At 38.8% G+C, this 21,296-nt stretch overlaps 1 pseudogene; it reads left to right on the top strand.

Annotated features, from left to right (window-relative positions):
* Nucleotides 1-5,564: 5,564 nt before the first annotated feature.
* LOC131839835 (tigger transposable element-derived protein 1-like) lies at nt 5,565-7,244 on the top strand (annotated as a pseudogene).
* Nucleotides 7,245-21,296: the final 14,052 nt, after the last annotated feature.

Below are 21,296 nucleotides of genomic sequence, written 5' to 3'. Positions count from 1 at the left end.
GCTTACCAGACCGAGTCTTCTGTACACAGGGCCATGACTCCCATTTGACAGAGCCAGCTTGGTATTACAAGGCTCTTGGCTTCTCTCCCTACTCCTCCCTCTCCACTTCCCCAAATCTCACACCATGTTTTACCTACACTCCCACTTCTCTAGCACAGCTTTCTCTTGTCTGTGCGTCTTTACAAATGCTGATGCCTCCACCTGAAATATCTTTCTTCCTCTCCCACCCTCCATCTGCACTATATTCTCACCTGCCCGCTTGCCTGTCCCATGCCAAAACTGTTGGTAATGCAGAGGATTTCTATATTCTTTCATTAGGAGCTGACCCTCACACCGAAAGCTCAAATGGTTTCTGCTGGAGCCACGAGATACACCTTCCAGATAAACCAGAAATGCCTTTCCACAAAAGTGGGGGGAGAAACATGGCTGCCTGCTAGATTCCAGGATCACCACCTTAATATCTGTCAGCCCACAACGCGCTCTGAGGAAAAGTTTGAAAACTCATTCCCACAAAGGAATAATGTAAATTCAAGAAGCCTTAAAGTCAATTCTTGCCATCAAAGTGATGGCATGCATCACAACCGTCTTCAGGATGTTTTAATCCCTTACTGACTAGAACCTCAGAGTAAGCAAAAGTGGGAAATAGCCTAGAAATCATATTTAGCTTTCATTTCATCTGGCGTGAGGAAAGCTGTGATGAGGTAGTGTTGGACCAGCAGCAACACAACCCACAGCTGAAGCTGGCTGCAGTGGGCGTCTGAGATGCCTGAGCTCAAAATTAAAACTCTGGGGGTTTAACAAGAACAGTTTAAGAGCTGTGAGCAGGAGCAACTCGTTTCTTCCTGATGATTCTCAGCACTTTTACTTTCAGTTTCTTCTCCATATAATCCCCACCATGAAACAATTAAAACAAAACAAAAAGCGAATGGATTTGAAAATGATGGTTTTGATTAAAAAAAAAAAAAAAGTCCACACCATGAAATGAATGCTGGCCTCAAATAAAATCTTCCATGTGCTATGAAATGAGACAGCTCTAATCTCTCAAATAACAAAGATTAGGCAAAAAAAAAAAAAAAAAAAAAAATAGAATGTGAATGTCAAAGAGACTCACAGGAATAAATGGAAAATTGATAGATGCTCTGGAGTTTCCAAAATGCTTTTTAAAAATCTCAATACATTCTGTGACACAATACAAAATCTGTGACATTCCATGGGAAAATAAATGTTTATTTCCAATATAAGCTTTGAAATGTGTAAATAAAAGCACACAGGAGCCTTTCTCCAATGCTGAAGGTGCCGATAGGCTAACAAGCATTTCAATGGAAAGAAGATACCTATCTCTGAATTAAAGCGATGTCTGCCTATCTCACTCCTCCCTCTCTACCATCCTTTCCCTTTTTTTTTCTTCTGTCATCTCAATTTTCTGTCCGCCCTATCTCTCTTTTTTATTTTATTATTATTTGCTCATTTCTTTTCCTTCTCACCATAACTCTCTTTCCAATCAAATGACCTATTCCTTGTGGTCCTACTCTGTGCAGGTCAATTGGCTGCACCTTAGGACAATGTGAATGCAGCATATGGTCCATGTCAGCCTGGAAAGTACAATCAAGCTGAAAGAAAAGAGAAGAAACCAGAGAGCCACAAGAAGGCAGTGCCAAATTGTAAATGCTGGCATGTTCCAAGAGTTGGGCCTTAGAAGGCAAGCAGACTCTGGTATCCTAGAAGAGTATTCAGCCAAGGGATACTGAGAGCAAAGATACTGGGGAAGGAGAGCACCATATTTGTTGTAAATTTCAACCAAGTAGACTGTTCAGTCTTCGGCGTAGGGTTTTCACAGGAAAGTGGTAAGAGTTGCAAAAGCAGATGGGATCCACATGGTAGGGGACTTTGAATGCTAGGCAAAGGGATTTAGACTGGACTGTGTACCATGAAGAGCCAGTGGTGTTTTTCTCGGTGGGATTTTTGCAGGGATTTTAAAGCACTATCTTTGAGAATCCTTCCCTCCCTACCCTTTCATTCTGGCTAACTGTCCTCTTGTTATTTGTTATATTTATAGAATATAATGTTGCATTCTTCATTCTATTCTCTATCATAAAAGTAGGCAACCTAAAAATTCCATGTGTGTCTTTTTAAGTCACATACATTGCTTGGGTTTCTGTGAATGAATAACCAAAAGAAAATAATACTCAGATCTGATTGTTCAGAAATAATAGATTTTGAAGATTATCTTTCATGTAAAAAATAAAAAGATGACATAAATCCAAGTCCACTATAAAAGCCAAGAAATAAGTCATTCGGGATATCCAACCTGTTCCATAGAGATCTCCAGGAATATAGCTAAATAGTTCTGATTTAAATGGGAGTTTGGCTTGAAATCCTTCCTATGGCCTTTTCTGATTTTTCACTAAAGCACTTAAAAAGTCAAAGAAAAATATTAAAAAATATAAATATATAAATATATAAAAAATACCACCATAAAAATAATAGTGATAGACAACTTATTACTAGACTCTAAGAAGAACTTCAAATAAATATATGGCTCACAAATATAAATTAAAATGTATGCTTGCAGGACCTCAAAGACCCTGGTCTGAAGGACCACAAGCCTGAGGAACCGGATGCTATTTACTCCCCTATATCCTCCAACTCACTGATCTTTCTCCATCCCTTTCTTCAGACTGAAACTCCCAGAAAATAGTAAGGCAAGAACTAGACAGTGAATGTTACTTCTTGCATTATTACTTCCTTTTCTGTTACCGCACACTGGGAAGACCTCTCTTTCCCAAGTGTGCTCTGAAAAATCATATGGAAAAAGGAGGGAAAATATCCAGGATCTCAGAAGAAGTGCACATTCTTGAAAATGCTTTCCTTCGAGGAATCGGAAGAAATTCTAAGAACTAGCTCGGCAGCCTCAACTGGATACTGTCCAAGAAGCTGTGCCCTGTAAGATACCCAGAAAAGGGGTCATTAAGGAGAGAAAGGATAAAGAATAAAGGACAATAGGATGAGTTTTGAAAAAAGTGAGTAAGAAAGCTGGGTGGCCCAAGGAAGATTTGCAAGAAAACTAAAATTGCAATAACAAAATTAAAACACACAAAGGGACACCTGGGTGGCTCAGTAGGTTAAGCCTCTGCCTTCAGCTCAGGTCATGATCTCAGGGTCCACATCGGGCTCTCTATTCAGCAGGGAACCTGCTTCCCTCTCTCTGTCTCTCTCTGCCTACCTCTCTGCCTACTGATGATCTCTCGTCAAATAAATAAATGAAAACTTTAAAATAAAATAAAACTCACACAGAACCTAGCGAAGAGTGGAATTCACACTCTAGAAGATCAGATCAGAAATAGGGATCAGCACTGCTTTCTCTACCAGTGACAGATAAGAAGGCAAGGCAAATAACCACATGATTAGCATGCATTTGTGATAACAGATACAAAGGGAGGAAAGATCAACAATACAGTCCTATAAGTAGTGGCTGTCATCTGCATGAAGATCCTGTAAATGAATCAAGAGTTCAACTGGCAACAAAGAAACTGGGAAGGAAGTTAACTACAACCTTACTAAAGTATTACAAAGCTAAAGGCATAACTTGGAACTAGGAGAGGTCATTCCTCTCTAAAGAGGTGGACACACAGTCTCGTTTGGTCTTAGCGACAATAGAGGAATAAAGGGCATTCATAGTTGAGTTCTTAGTACAAAGCCACTGCCAGGGTTGAAATCCTGGATTCATCACTATGTGACCTTGGCTGAGTTATTTTATTTCTTCTTGCCTAAAAAAATTAATATTATAAGTAAATTATAAAATGATAAAATATAAAATTATAGCTCCTTCTTTAAGGCTCTTGTGTTATTGCTATAACTCAAATGAGAGGAAAGAGTTATATACCTAGCCTTAGAGATGAAGAGAAATACATTAAAATAATTATAGAAGCCAAAAAATGCAAATTTCAAATAGGAAGTTTTGGAATTAGTTACAATTCTTGAGCAGAGGGTTGTGGGGGAGGGAGGGCAAAGGATCCTACCTACTGAAATCAAAAGAAAGAACTTCCTAATTTAAACCAGAAGGAGCCAACTTCATCGATACACAATGGATTGGGAGTTCCCTGTTGTCATAACAACAATACTATGCTATCCCACTAGACCCTATGGATCCTGGTCAATAATCTCTAGCCAATAAGTGTCCTCAGCATCCAGTTCTCCCCAGACAGTAACTCCAACTTGTTTGGAATGCCAACCCAAATTTATTTTAGATAATTCAACCTAGTGGGTGTCTTTTCCTTCCAGGAAGTTTTGCATTAAACGTAGAAATGATAAAGTGATCAAACCTACAGAATTAATACTTTTGTGGTAAATGTAGGAAGACATTTCTAAATCCTTGGACAATATTTATGTGTAGTATAAAAAAGGTTTAATGTTTAAGAGAATGTGGCATATCAGTGAACAAGAAAGATTAGTCTTGGGATTTCAATTTAGAAGGTGTAATTGAGTAATGGATTTTAGACTTTTACCTGTAAGTAGGAAGACTTTGAGAATTTAATCAAGTTTAAAAGTACTGTTAACAGGAGAACACGTGATTCGTTATTTAGGGTTAACTTATGAGATTTTTTGGAGTTGTTAAGATTTGGCCAGTAGGTCAGGCATTTGAAAATCTTAAAAAGAAAACAATGTATCAAATGTATAAATGGATTTTAAATACTTAAGGGAATTTTATTAACTAAGTTGTAAAGGGACATGTGTGGGAGTTGAAAGAGTTCAACTTAAATTGATCAAACATTATTCAAAGGCTCCCCTGAAAGTAACTGTTAAAATCTACTAGATTCATCAATCAAATAATAAAGTGTGTAAGGTGAACTTAAAGGTTTAAGAGAAGCTAGATTTCTAAAAAACAAAACAAAACAAAAAACCTGTACCTCTAATAAAGTAAATATTAAATTAAAACCTTAAATAACATCATAGCCTTTCTCTCACACAAAAACAGCCCTCATACATTTAAAAAAAAAAAATCACAATTGACACAGAGATCACTTTGAAGAATTATGAGAGTTTCTGAAAAAGAAACCCGTATAAATGAAACAGAAGCAACAATCATACATGACAGAAAATTATTTCCCAAAGCTAGTAAAAATGACTTGCATATACAGGCATACCTCATTTTCTTGCACTTCAGTTTATTTTGCTGTGCAAGGTTTGTGTTTTTTATAAAGCAAAGGTCTGTGATAACCCTGTGTCAAGCAAGTCAATCAGCACCACTTTTCCAAAAGCATTTGCTCACTTTGTGTCTCTGTGTCACATTTAGGTAATTCTCATAGTATCTCAAACTTTTTCACTATTATTTGTTAGGATGATCTCTGATCTTGTGATCTTTGATGTTACATTATAGTTGTTTTGGGGGGTGCCACAAATCTCATCCATTTAAGACAGTAAATGTCAGTTATAAATGTTTATATGTGTTCTGACTGCTCCACCAACTGGCTATTCCTCCATTTCCCATCTCCCTCTCTCTCCTAGAACTTCCATATTCCTTGAGACACAACAGCACTGAAAGTAAGCCAGTTAATAACCTTACAATGACCTCTAAGTGTTCAAGTGAAAGGAAGAGCCACACATTCCTGTGCTTAAATCAAAAGCTAGATTTAAGCTTAGTTGGGAAGGCATGTCAAAAGCCAACATCGGCTGAAAGCCAGGCCTTTTGCTCCAATTAGCCAAGATGTAAGTGCAAAGGAACAGTTCTTAAAGGAAATTAAAAGAGCTACTCCAGAGAACACATAAATGATAAGAAGGTGAAACAGCCTTACTGCTGATACGGAGAAAGTTTTAATGTTCCAGGTACAAGATCAAATCAGCCTCAACATTCTCTTAAGCTGAAGCCCAGTCCAGAGCAAAGCCATAACTCTCTTTAATTCTGTGTAGGCTGAGGAAACTGCAGAAGAAAAGTTTGAAGCTAACAGAGGTTGGCTCATGAAGTTTAAGGAGAGAGGCCATCTCTATTACATAGAAGTGCAAGATAACACAGCAAGTGCTGATGTAGAAGCTGCAGTAAGTGATCCAGAAGACCTAGCTAAGGTAATTAATGAGAGTGGCTTGACTAAACAACAGATTTTCAATGTACACAGAACAGCCTTCAAGTGGAAGAAGTTACCATCTAGTACTTTCATAGCTAGAGAGGAGAAGTCAAGGCCTGGCTTCAAACCTTCTAAGTACAGGCTGACTCTCTTGTCAGAGAAATCAATGCCACTGGTGACTTTAAGTTGAAGCCAATGCTCATTTATCATCCTGAAAATTCCAGGACCTTTAAGAATTCACTGAGTCTACTCTGCCTGTGCTCTATCAGTAAAACAACAAAGCCTGGACAACAGCACATCTGTTTACACCATGACCTACTGAATATTTTAAGCCCACTGTTGAGAACTCCTGCTCGGAAAAAAAGATTTCTGTCAAATATTACTGCTTACTGACAATGCACCTGGTCACCCAGGAGATCTGATGGACATGGACAACAAGATGAATGTTTTCATGCCTGCTAACACAACATCCATTCCGCAACCCATCAATCAAGGAGTAATTTCAACTTTCAAGTCTTATTCTTTAAGAAACACATCTCATAAGGCAATAGCTGCCATAGACAGTGATTCCTCTGATGGATGTGGGCAAAGTAAATTGAAAATCTTCTGGAAAGGACTTGCCATTTGAGATGTCATTAAGAACATGTGTGACTCTGGGAAGAGGTCAAAATATCAACATTAACGGGAGTTTGAAAGAAGTTGATTCCAACTCTCATGAGGGATCCAAGACTTTAGTGGAGGAAGTAACGACAGATGTGGTGGAGAGGGCAAGAGAACAAGAATTAGAAATGGAGCCTGAAGATGTGACTGAGTTGCTCCAATTTCATAGCAAAACATTAGTGGATAAGGAACTGCTTCTTATAGATGAGCAAAGAAAGTGGTTTCTTGAGATAGAACCTATTCCTAGTGAAGACGCTATTGAATATTTTTGAAATTACAACAAAGGATTTAGAATATTAAATAAACTTAGTTGATAAAGAAATGGAAGGGTTTGAGAAAATGGACTCCAATTCTGGAAGAAGTTCTACTGTAGGCAGAATGCTATCAAACAGCACCACATGCTACAGAGAAATCCTTCATGCAAAGAAGACTCAATCAGTGTGACAGACTTCACTGTTGTCTGATTTTAAGAAATTGCCACAGCCATCCCACCACCACTGGTGGGTTAGCAGCCACCCATATTGAGGCAAGACTGCCAGCAAAAATACTATGACTCACTGAAAGTTCAGTTGATTCTTAGCATTTTTAGCAATAAAGTATTTTCTAATTAGAATATGTACTTTTTCTTAGACTAATGCTACTGAACACTTAATGGACTACATTATAATATAAAAATAACTTTTATATGCACTGGGAAACCAAACAACTCATTTGACTCACTTTATTGAGATATTCACTTTATTGCAGAGGTTTGGAACTGAACCCACCATATCTCCAGTATATGCCTATACAGACCAGTATGCAGGGGCTTACTGCATTTTAGGAAAAATTAAGAACTGCTATTACATTTTAGAAAAAAAATTTTTAATTACAAGGATAAAGAAAAAAATCACATTAGCCTCCTGATAGAAAGAAAAAGAGGAAAAGGTGATCCACAAGGGAAAAATATCAGGCTGGCCTCAGACTTCTCTGTATAAAAGAAGGCCAGAGGACTACAGATCAACAACTACAGAGTATGAACAGAAATGGTTGCTATCTAAATATTTTCTATTTCACCAACTTATTATCTATGTATGAAGCAAAGATAAAAACATTCCCAGAACTCTAAAAGTATATTAAAGATACATTCCTATGAACAAAGATGAATTAAAAACAGGAGCTTAGAAATCAGGCAGTCATGTGTAAGAGGATTGTGGTGAGCATTACATGAGTTAAAGAGTAAAGCTTAAATCATTGCAAATATTTTTTTCAGGTCAAATGGCATTAAGCACAGCCATTTGATTTCTTCCTCCCCACTTACCCAGTGAAATCAGGGGGAACCCTGAAAGAGAAGAACAGCTTTCACATGGCAAAACTTAAAAAATTCTCATCAAATGAAGATAAAGATATTGACAGAAGGTCCAGTATGTGTTCCATTCCCAAAGCACCCCTCCCAAGAAAAAGCAGCAAATCCAGGATTTAAGTAAAGGATGCTTTGGCTGAACCTTACTGACATTCCTAAGCTGGAAGCCTGGGTTGAACTTGAGATAACCAGGAACCAGCTGCACTCTGTTTGATCCCTCATAAGTATTAACACTGGAGACAATGCGGTCCCAGGAGCCATTTGACAGCAGAAAGCAGAAAGCTGGCACAGTGTCAGAGATCTGGTGGACTATACTGCAGAAGGAGATTGGATACTTGTTTTAAGTATTAAGCCAAAGCTTGATCCAGACATGCAGAAAATTGGTCTCTGTTTCAGAAGTTTCACCAAATCTAGAGAACAAAGATCCTCCACTGGTATTTATTTATTTGTTTATTCATTCAACCAATATTTGTTGTCAACCACCTAGGCAATTAAATAGCACAATCCTTGTGCTCCAAAGCTTAGAGTCTGCAGAGGACAGGAGACAAATAAATAGGTGATGGTGATGATAGATGAATAGGTGAAGAACACGGAGCCAGCAGATAATCCACGGAGGCATCCAGATCAGACTTCAGTGATGGGGAAAGAATTCCTAAAAGAAATTGCTTGTGTGTGAAGACTGAGTTGTAGTAGGTGAAAGGTCTGGGTTAGGCAAGTGGGGAAGTATGTAAGAGAACACTTCAGACAGAGAGAAAGCAGCAAGGGTTAAGCCAAGAACCAAGAGAACATGATGCATTTAAGACCTAAAAGAGGCAAGCAGGGGTCCAAGTCACAGAGAACCTTGTGACTCATGCTTGAAACTCTGAACTTCAACCCAAGAGCAGTGTAAGAGTACTAAAAGATTTTTAAGCAATGGAATACGATCCAGTTTCCATTGTGAGAGATGGTTCTGGTAAGAAAAAATTAGGAATGGAGGCCATGAGACTAATGACAGGGTGAGAAGGTAGTGGGATAACTGAGAGGATTCGTGATCACGACTGCCCTAGACAGCTGGCTGTAGCCATGGAAAATACATGAGATTTGAGAGAGATTCTGAAGCAATAGGACTTGGGGATGCATTTTATGTTAGTTATCTACTGCTACATAACAATTATCACTAACCTAGCATAAACACATTTTTCATCTCACAGTTTTGATGGATCAGGCATGTCTTCTGCTTCATAGTCTCACACAAGGCCCAAAGTGTTGGCCAGGGCTGGAGTCTCATCTGATGGCTGAAACCGAGGAGGATACGCCTTAAAGCTTGTGTAATTTTCGACAGGATTTAGTTAGTTGCAACAGTAGGACTGAGGGTCTTTGTTCCTCCCTGCATAGACATGCCATCTATTGGGTACAGGCAAGTTGATAGGCCAGCCCAAACTCAAGAGGAAGGAATTATACAAAAATATGAATTACACAAGGACAGAAGGCAGGGATCATTGGAACTTTGAGTCTGACTGGCAATGTGGACTGAAATGAGTAAGAGGGTATATGGTTGAATTATTGGGACTACTTCAGTAGTGACCAGTTTTTGCAATTAAGTAATAAGGTGAGTTTTGGATATTTTGAGTTTGGGGGATCTGTAACACACCCATATTGAGTTGGGTAATACTTGCTGGGGTACAGGTTTCTCATACTTAGTATAATCATCTGGACTAAGAGTAGGAATTGTCACTTCTCAATAGATTATCAAAGTGTTGAAAGTTGATGAGATGACCTAGGGAAGGTGGATAGGTAAAACCCTAAGGCATATTACCATTAAACATAATGGTAGAAACTGTTTTAATAAAGTACCTCCTGAAAGTGAATCTCCAGAAATGAGGACTGGTCACACGTATTTTTTTAAAGCAACACAGGTGATTGTGATGTGCAACCAGATTTGAAAACCACTAAAATGTATTCACTAAAAAACAGACTAAACATATACAATTGATCTTTGAACAGAGCAGGGTTTTTTTTTTTTTTATTATTTGTTTTCATTTTAAAGATTTAATTTATTTATTTGACAGAGAGAGAGAGAGACAGCAAGAAGAGAGAACATAAGCAGCAAGAGTGGGAGAGGGAGAAGCAGACTTCCCACTGAACAGGGAGCCCAATACAAGGCTTGATCCCAGGACCCTGGGATCATGACCTGAGCTGCAGGCAGACACTTAACTACAGAGCCACCCAGGTGCCCCTGAACAAAGCAGGTTTGAACAGCATGGTCACCTTTTATGCAAATTTTTTTCCAATAAAAACAGTACAGTACTATAAATGTATTTTCTTTTCCTCATGATTTTCTTAATAACATTTCCTTTTCCCAGCTTACCTTATTGTACGAATACAGGATGTAATACATACTACATACAAAATACAAATTAAATGTTTATATTATTGGTTAGGTTTCCACTCAACAGTAAGGTATCAGTAGTTAAGTTTCTGTGGATTCAAAAGGTGTATGTGGATTTTCAACTGTTTAGAGGGTCAGTGTCCCTAAGCCCTGTAGTGTTCAAAAATCTACTGCATATACCGAACTTTAATGGTAGTTATTTCCAGGAGGCAGGATTATAGGTGATCTTTATTTTCCCCTTTCTGCTTGCCTGTACTTTCTATCCTGAACATATTTCTTTGATAAAAAGGAAATCAAGTTGCTCCTTTTAAAAACAATTCTCCACAAACAAATAGGGTTTATCTAAGAAGTACAATGAAAGAAATTTTTATTAATATAATACATCATATTGAAGAGGTTCAGAACAAGGCTTCCCAAAATGTGCTACTTTGGCATGTGGATTTCATCAAACTGAAGTCAGTCAAGGCCCAAAGACTCAGAAGGAGGCTTTACCTTTCCTCTTAACTACCTAAAAAATTCAGAGGGATGCCTGGGTGGCTCAGTCAGTTAAGTGTCTGCCTGCGGCTCAGGTCACAATCTTGGGGTTCTGAGATCAAGGCCCTGTTGAGCTCCCTGCTCAGGGAGGAGCCTGTCTCTCCCTCTCTCTCTGCCAACCCCCCCTCCCCCCGCCGTGTGTGAGCGCACATGCTTTCTCTCTTTCTCTGTCAAATAAATAAATAAAATCTTTAGGGGAAAAAATAAAAAAAGAATTTAGAAAGAGGGCCTGGTGGAGAAACAAATAACTACAAAGAATATGTGCCAGATGTGGTAAACCATGGGGAGCTTGGCAAGGCTTGGAGATCAATCTCCTCTCCTGTTCCATTGTGTCTGTATAGCATGACAAACATTTGTTATCAAACATCTGCTCTTCTCATCTTTCTGTAAATTGTCTTTATCCTTTTTGAAGCCTCTGATCCTACCCCCTGTTCTAGCTCATGATGGCATATTAGCGTCAATTGCCTGTCCACATGTGGGTCTCATACGCTCACGAGGCTCCCATACGTACATAATCAAATTTGTTTTTCTCTTGTTAATCTGTCTTAAGTCAATTTACTAGGCCCTCCCAAAGAACCTAGAAGGGCAGAGGAAATAGTTTTCCTCTCCAATACTATTAATAGAGTAAAAGGTATACGAGAAACTCTAAACATACCTATTTTTCCCTGTGCAAAGATTTGTATTTTCATGATAACATTCAAGGCTCATAATGCTGTCACTGAAATAGGAACTGTTTTAAACTATGGGTTGGTATATAAATTAGTACACACCTCCTAAAGAGCAATTAGGCGGTGGGTATCAAGACCCATAAAATTATTTATACTCTTGGATTTAACTTTACTTGAGGAACATATCCACCAATAATCAGAGATATGGATAGAGATTTACCCATACAATGTATTCACAGCCATATTATTGATGACAGTGAAAAATTACAAATAACAAATAACTTACAAAAAAATTACAAATAACTAGAAATAGTTAAACAAATGATTCATATACATGTCACTCTGATGTCCTTTAACTTCATACAGGTGAATACAAATGTATTGTGTTTACTGTAATACCATATACATTTACTATAATATGATAATACTCTTTATTATAATACCATATGCTTAGTATTATATACTGTAACCCTATGTAACTAATATATACTATACTATCTCATGATTATCATAATGCTAGCCTATAAGGCTTCACTGGATGATTATTACTAGGTCAAGACTTCCAGGAATCACTCCCCACAATTATTCCTTCCTTGATTCTGGGATGGGTGAAAGAAGAGACCTAGGAGGAAGATGACCATGGAATTGAGCCCCACAGCCCCTCTGCTCTTCCTTTCACTGTCCTTATCTCCATCTCGAGCCTTCCTGCAGCTAACCTCACTTCTGCTAGCCTCTTCAGAAAGGCTAACTTCTGGCATTCATCTTTGGCCAAGAAAACAGTTCCTTCTACTTCCTTTAAAAAGCTACTTTATGGGATTTCCCTTAGGAGAAAAGAGGTTCATAGAAGAGTTCATAGGCCCCAGAGACACAGTTCTTCCCCAGACACCACAGCTTGCCCATGTGAGCAGCTCAGAATCGGGACTATCAAGGTATTGTACCTGGAGCTACTCTGACATTCCAGCCACTGTGCTCTGGCCAACATCCAGATGTCTTCCCTCAGGGTGATTTCACTTGAATTCCCCCTGGACCTCCATCCAATATGGCTTCCTCTGGGAATCTAGTCCATTACAGAGACTGCCTTTATTGATGAGCCTCTTCCTGCTTTCCTCCCAGAGGCAGCTCAGGGATGTGGCTGGGAACCTTTTTCACTGTCTCTAATGGCACATGACAATTAAGAAGTTTCCTCTGTCCCTCTGTCACTGATGGAGGCTGGTCCTCTCAGAGCATATAGAGAATGTAGGTGGACAAAACTCCCTTTCGCCACTGCCTTTTGTATCAGATTTTCAAAAATTATTTTTTCTATTTTGTATTATATATACCATTCACATGCATATGTGTACATCTCTAAGTAATTTTTTTTTCATTCTAAGTTACTTTTTTGGGATAAAGAACAACCCAAAGCTCTATTATATTCAATTAAGAACACATAACCAAGAGAATATTTACTCACCCACTTAATACATATTATATTTTACTTACAATGTATATATTGTGAGTGCCACTAAAATGAATAGAAGAATGATCCCTACTCACAAGTACAGGAGGAAGAGGTGAGCAAAAATAATAGTGATATAATATGACACAAATTAAGTGTGATATGAGCAGCACAAATAATGAAATATGATGGTTCACTGAATGGAAAAAGAATTTTGAAAGAATGATTTAAAAAAGCTTCCTGGAGGTGGGCCAGCATTAAATTAAGTGTAAGGAGAAATGTTTCAAGAGTAGGCTGAGGGTAGGTTGAGCTTTAATTTTTTTGTTTTAAAGTAACCTAAAGGTTTATACACTATATTTTATAAATAAAAATGTGGTTCTGAGTTTTATTATTTGGGACTCTTTTGGTAGCAGATTTTGGAAACCAAACTTGAACTTTCTGGTTTAGGGGATAACAGGAATTGACTGGTTTTGGGAGGAATGCTGAAGACATCTCAGGTGATCACAGAAAGGATTAAGGACAGAGATCTATTATGACTGGTCCTGTTTTTAATCAAGTAACAACTCTCCACCAATCCATAGAGGCTGAGCCTGCGGACATGTTTTACAAAAATGGCAGCTCATAGAAACAACATTGAAATGAAGGAAACACTGTTTATAAAAGGTATTCTGCATGCTCAAACTGTAAACTTTCAGTTCTTCATCTTATAAGACTCCTCTTAGAGAATTATTCAACATCACATACAGATGGTTGGCCTCCCTGCTTCTATTTCAGATTTGCATACATGACAAAAATCAACATGTGCTCTAAGGGGGGGGAAAGAACATCTCAGACATTGCTGAAAGTACAGAGAAATCCATGAACAAATTTCTCAAAGATCACCAAAAATATTTAATGTAATGTATTTCCTGCAACAACATTTAAAACAAATAGATACTCATGCCTCCTTTAATTTCTCCAGTTCTATAATCAGGCCATGAAAAATGCCAAGTTTCACACTGGCCTGTTCACTGGATGTCTGAAAAAGTTAAACAAAATTTTATTTAACATCCATTTCACCCAGTTAAATCTAGAGACAACTGCCCTTGGCTCCTGGTGTTTCACTGTTCGCAGATTAGGACCTCATATAACTAAGATGCTCAGTGAGAAAGACTGATTAGCCTGGGGTCTTCTAACCCCCAGAAAATGCTATGCCTATTGATATTCACTTTTATAAAGTAAGAGGGACATTAAAAATTATGCCTATTAGGGAACAGCAGGCTTTGCTCTGATGAATATCAGCAGCACATGGTCATTACTAGCACTCCTTTGAGTTTTTCTGAGATAATTATAGGGCTGGAGGCTCAGCACATAGCACCACCTCAGCCCTCCAAGTAGAGTTGCCAGATTTAGCAAATAAAAGTACATGACATCCGGTTAAAGTTGAATGTCAGATAAATAAATATTCTTCAGTAGAATTATGTCCCATGCAATATTTGAGATATACTTCTACTAAAAATTTAATCGTTATCTGAAATTCAACTTTAGGCTGGGCATCCTGTATTTTATCCTGCAACCCTGCCCTCCAAAGTCTCTTTGGTCCCACCTTTAGTCCTCTTCTCTAAATACTATTTTTAGCACAAACAGCTTCCAAAAATTAAATTTCAAGAAGCTTTTTATCTAAATCCCATAAGCTATTTTGGGGGGATGGGTAGAGTGTGAGGGATAGACAGCATCTTAAAGCAAACTCCACACCCAGCATGGAGTCCTACACAGGGCTCAATCTCACAACCCTGAGATCACGACTTGAGCCAAAATCAAGAGTCAGACACTTAACCGCCTGAGCCACCAAGGCACCCTAAAGCCCCACAAGCTTTTTACTTTCACCATTCTGTGGTCCCCAAACTGAATTCAGAGGCCCAGAGGATGATAGAAAAGAAGGAAAGCAAGAAATAAATAAATAATTTATTTTCTCTTTCAAATAATTCCTTCTCCCCCTGTGCCACTTGATCCCCCAAATAAAGTACTAACCAATGTTAGTACATTGCCCACTGTAAGTGCTAGTGATTCCTTGGGGTTAGACCTATTTACAATCTTCCACAGAAGCATGCTGTTGTTATTTCCTAATATACCTGACGGAGCCTGCTGGCAACACCAAGTATGTCCTTACCAGGATGCCTGGAGCCTAACAGAGAGAAATGCCATGGCCACAGCAGCTCACTGTTCATATATCATAAGCATGTGCACATCCTTACAATAGGCCTGCCACAAGGAAAGGAGAAGACCATACATCACCTCTCAACATCTAGAATTTATATTTAAACCTACCCTTGCAGTGTCAGGTCTGGGAGGTCCTTGTATTATACCCAAATCATAAAATACTTGAAGAAAGAACATGAAAACCGTAACTCTTCCTTCAACTCAACACCTCTGTGTTGACAATTCTGTGTCAGAATTCTTACTAGTTTTTGTTGAAGGCGGTGTATGTGTAGGCACTTAGAGGGTTACAGTTAACCAAGAAAAATAATACAATTCCAGAATGGGAAGACAAAAACATCTCACCAATGACCTTAACAAAGAGAGTTCAAAAACACTCCCCAGGTCCCATTTGTCAGTTGGTCACAAATGTAACCGCTGGGGCCCCAACAAGTGATTCAGAAAGCTGAAAGATAAAAGGAATGAATGAGGCATTTATCTGTCCTTCCTGTACTTAATGGGCTATTTCATGTGTTGCAGAGTAATCAAACAATCAATGAAGAAATTTAGGAAAATTTCTGCTAATAATAAATGCAGAAGGAATGATAGAACCAGAAAATCAACATTTTGCAAGCCCTTTAATGAAACAGTGGACCTAGTTAACAATCAACAAGAAACAGAAACTTTATAATGGAAGGTGAGGCTGACAGACTTATCCCCACTCATGGATTTCAGCATCACTTCAAGTGGGACAACCAGACCTATGGCTTCACGAAATGAAGCAGCAAGAAGGACAGAGCATCACCCAGGAAAAAGTATGGCCTGAAAACTGGACTTGAATCTAACTAAACCTTAGGGTCATTATATCGTCCTCTCACGTGCATGCTTGTGTGTGTGTGTGTGTGTGTTAAATTTTACATTAAAAAAAAAAGTATTCAGAATGTTCTTGGAACCTTATTTTTGACCTTTGTTTTAAACCCTTCTAAGGTGCATTTTTAGTTCCCTTCACCATCCTGAACACAGCTGAATCTTTCTTTGATGACAGAGGTCAGCATTTCATCCTTATTACAATAAGCTTCAAGTAGGAGTTTCCATAGCTACTGATTTAAATCATGTAAGGGACACTGAACTGAACCTATACTAATCCCAGAATATTTATTCATTGATTATAAATAACTTTCAAGATCTTTCATGTACTCCTTATTGTCACCATATATTTTCTTGATATTTGACCTTTTTCTGATAACATTTTTTAAAATATTCAAAACCACAGTGAGTGTTGCGAGGGAGCTGGGACTACTGAATCATTGTGGTTAACTGGATTCTGGTTATAGGAGGCTTACATTATACCAAAGAACTTGTGGCAGGGATAGGGGAGCTTGGTCACGACAACATTCTGTAAGACTGCTGCTTAGCCACTCATCCCACTCCACGTGCCTGACCCATGGCTGGAACGGGATCCGTTGTTCGCATGGCGTAAAAGCAGGTGAGGTTACTGTCAGACTTCATGAAGTTAACAAGCACATTGAGAATGACTGAACTTCATTCACACACAAATACAAAGGAAAGAGGGTAGGGTTCCAAAAGAAACACCTTGTTCTTTCTTACGGAAAAAAATTGCTAAAACTGCTCAGCCACGGAGGGTAGGGGATTGTGCTTCTGACATAATCTGAATTTCACTTTTCCTCCAACTTCACCAACCTATTCTTATTCTACCCTGGTCCACAGTGGAATAGCTGCAATTCTCATCAGCGCCCTTTTGTTAAATTTCTCAACCCACTTCAGAGTTCACTTTACGCATTCTCATGATCAATCATTTTGCAGAGAATACTTTGCTTCCTGCCAGTACCCTCTGTAATGTGCTGGTTGCCTACATTCTGTGAAAACCCCTAGAATACACTGTTTGTCTCTCAGTTTACAATATATTAGGATTCACTGCCTGTCTAACCTCTGAGATGTCGGTGGACTCTTGTATTTTTTGTCTGCCAGCAGCAAAGGAAAGAGAAGGGTTTGTTTGTTGTTTATTTCTACTTGTTTTTATTTTATATTTGTGGGAAGGGCAACTTCCTGATTGGAGTTCCTGCTGAAAACAGACTGTTTTCTTCCTTAGTTCATTTCTGATCCAGAGCTGTTAGTCTTGAACACACCCACCTTCCCCTCTGGATGCCATCCCACGAGCAGGTTGATGTTTCTTAGCTTGTCATGCCCAACACTGAATAGACTTCAACAGTAACCTTCCTGAGTTTGGTTTTGCTTTTTCAGATTCCACAAACTACTGAAACTTTGCTTACCGGTAGAAGTAGAGATCAAGTCTTTAAGAAAGAAAAGGAAGTTCTACAAAACCCAGAGCTGAGTTTAATAGAAAAGAATCCCTGTCACTGTGATCTTCGCTCTTTTCTGATAAGACTGAAATGAAGATCTCTTGCCTCTTTCTTTCTTAAACACTCTCTTTCTACCCCCACCCAACCAACCCCACTTCTCAGCCATAATAATCCAAAGATTAAGACCACCAAGCATCTGCTACTCAAGAGGTACAATGGGTAGAAGACTCAAGTTAAAGGCCTATTTTTTTAAAAAAAGTCATCACCTAGAAAGAATATGGTAAATTCAGAGGGAAGATTATCTAAGTGCTAACAGGTACCTACAGAGAAATGAGGGCAGAGAACAAGAATTCAGGAGAATAACTGAAGACTTCATAAGAAAGAAAATAATTATGTTGCACACAGGAGAGGCCCAGAATCTATAATAAAAATGAAAAAACCAGGGAACAAGAAAATGGGTCCAAAATCAGGAACCATCAACAGTCTGACTATATTGAGAGAAAAAAGTGGGAATGGGGAAGCTGCATGAGTGAATGGAAAATCACCCAAATACAGACCCTGAGAAAGTTATCTCTCTCTGATGGTCCATGTCTCTGGCCAGAGGAAGAAAGGACATTCAGAAGAAACTAGATAGACCCTTCTCCTCGAGATGATAAAGGAAAGTTAAAGATAGAAACAGCTGTTTAACTTGCTGTTTAAGAGTAGAAGCAGGGTGAACTAACCAGCATTCATAACTGGAGGGGACAAAACCTAGAGAAGAGGCTGTGGCCCAAGGAGGAGATAAATTGATGCCATTACAGATGCAGCAGGGATGGGACTTAATGTTCTGGTCTTGAGGGGGTGAAGTGAAATATTGGTGGGATGCCCCCAAGCCTTCTCATTCCAGGGGTCTTCAGTTCTGCACCCAAGTTTTGAGGGTATTCTGAGCTATAATGGGTGGAAGAAGGGTTAGGGAGCTACCAAGGAGGTAGAGGGAAACAGAGGAAGAACAAGGTGACCCAGATCAATTTTGACGGGGGGAAAAACCTCTTAAAAGAGAACCTCCTAAAGAGAACCAATATACAGTTACCCAGTGCTATGATATGTTTACACTTAGACCTACAGCCAACATTCATTTGTAAATGGTTACTGATCACCAACTATATTCAAGGCACTAGTAGTCAAAGTGGGAATCAACAAAAAGTAACCAAGAAGGTGACACTGAAAAAAATGAAATAAAAGAGTAATTTCTAAGCTGGAATATTAGTAGTCTCAGATTATGAACAATATTTGTCTCTATCACCTGACTCAAACACAGATTCTATTACCCATGCGTCTTGCCAAGTATCCAATGAACAAGCATGCTTAACATCTACTATATGCCAAGACTTACAACAGATGGTTCAAATAGAAAAATGTCAGATATGGTACCTGACATGAATAGCTCTTCCCAGAAGGGAACAAGAGAAAAAAATTTAAAAACCAACATTACAATCCACATAAGCACAAATCACACAGAGACCCAAGGGATGATATGAGAGCCCAGGATAAGAACTTTACCTCCAGATGGTAAAAGGGGAGGGAGGTATTCCAGTCAGAGAGAACAGCATGTGCAAAGAGTAGGACAAGAGAAACAGCATGGTATAGTCATAGAGGAGAAGGAGTTTCCTGTGGCTGGAGTCCTGGAAGCACAGAAGTGAGCAAATTAGATAAGAGGAAGATTTCTCAACCTCAGCACTATAGACATTTTAGACTCTAGGCTTCTCTGCTGCAGAAGGTGCCCCGTGCACTGTAAGATGCACCCCTGGCCTCTATCCACTAGACATCAGAAACACACACACACAACAACCATAGTGACAATCAAAAATGTTACACAGACATTGTCAACTGTCCACTGGGAGGCAAAACTGGTTGAGAATCACTGGATTAGAGATAAAGAAATGGGTCAATCTCTGAATGGCTTTGTATAGGGTTTGGATGTTCTCTCTAAACACTGAAAACCATGGAAGGAATTCACCCGAACATACAGGTCCTTGAGATCCATCACTTTCATACAGAGGATTTGCAGAGAGACAAAGCTGGAGTAAGAAAGCCCAGTTAGAAAGAGGCTACTGCAGTGGTCCAGGCAAGGGAGCATGCAAGCCTGAACTGAGGCAACAACAGGGGGACCAGAGAAAGGAGGGCAGAAGGTAAGAGAGAGATGATAATGTGTCATGTTTCCCTGACTTCTTGGTTAAAATAATCACCAAAGAGCATACACACTAAATCTTAAAATGATTATAACTGGTAAACAGATTTACAGTGTAGTGATAGAAAAATGAATACTTTATGAGCTTCCCTGAGAAAACATTCCTGCTTTTTCAAAAATAATTTCACATTAAAATTAATACATTCATTTATTTAACAACACTATTAACTTCTGGGCTAGCAGAAAATAAGAGAAACTATGTGTAAACATATGTAGAGTTCGTGTAGGAAACAAAAGCACGAGACTTGCTGGGTTGGTAACTTGTGAAATCTGAGACCTCAATCCTCTTGCTCTCTAGGCTGTTTCAGAACCTTATCCATCCCAAGGACAAGAAAAAAAAAAAAAGCAAACAACACTGCCTTTTTTCAAAGAGCTGCTCTTCCTTGTACATATCCAAGCACATTCTGTTTGTGAACTTACACAGAATCATCTGTCCAATGATCTCAAAGTGTCAAGACATTTCAGAAGCCAATTAATTGTGTTTCCTCTGAGAGCACCTTTACGTGAGAAAATTAAACTGCTTTTTGTAGGGACGACTGTCGGGCTGTGACATACACATATACCACTTACCATTGCTTCGATTCCTACTGAGATGTGCAAAAGCAACAACAGAAAAAGGGTAGCTCATGGCAACAGCACCATATTCCACATGCTGGGCTGTGCAATCAGACAGCACACCTGGTGGTCTTGCTAATGCCACTTCCAACCTTCTCCCAGCACCACACCCAAATCAAATGTCCACTGTCTTCTCCATATCAGCTCTGTGTGACCAAAACAAAAAGCCCTGCATTCATGGAAGCTGTCATACAAATGAAAATTAGAGCAAAACCACAGCAAATAAGTTAGCCAGCCTTGAATATCACTCTAGTAGGAGAAGCACTGAATTGGCTAAATTAACATTTTTCTCCTTCAAAGTCTTTTTTATTCCCCTACCTCTTCTATTTCATTTTCGACACCCAGGTAACTGACTTATTAACCAATCTCTCTGAAGACTGCTGGTTCTTCCAATGAGACTGTTACAGAAAAAGCTTTTTCTGCCCAAACTTACTATTACTGGAACACCTCAGGAGACATAACATTTATAAACTTCCTGTCACCCAATGTGCTGTTCAGAAGCCATTCATTTTAACTTAATTTGCAGGACTGAAAGTCTCAGGCTCACTTGCTATATAAAAAGTGACTTTTTAAGCTATTACCCATTATCATTTTGCCTCCTGCCAATGGTACAAAGTTAAAGAATACCACAGAGCTGAAAAACCTTTGTTTGTAGTTAAACAATAAGCTCCAAGACAGTTCTTACCTGGAAGGCAACCTTTTCCCCTTTTCAAAATCTAATAATAATATCGATATAGCAAGTTACTACTTTTCTGAGGATGCTGATACTGGTGAAGTACTACTTTAGGGTCAATGAATACCTCATGGAAATGCTGCTGCCCCTCGGAACAATTTGTTACTTAAACTGTAACCCCTGGAGGATTTTACTAGTTGCCAAGCACATTTAGATATG

The sequence above is a fragment of the Mustela lutreola genome, chromosome 8 (genome assembly GCF_030435805.1).
Source record: "Mustela lutreola isolate mMusLut2 chromosome 8, mMusLut2.pri, whole genome shotgun sequence".
Lineage (NCBI taxonomy): Eukaryota > Metazoa > Chordata > Mammalia > Carnivora > Mustelidae > Mustela > Mustela lutreola.
Note: the sequence above shows the minus strand (reverse complement) of the source record. Positions and strands in the feature narration are given on the sequence as shown.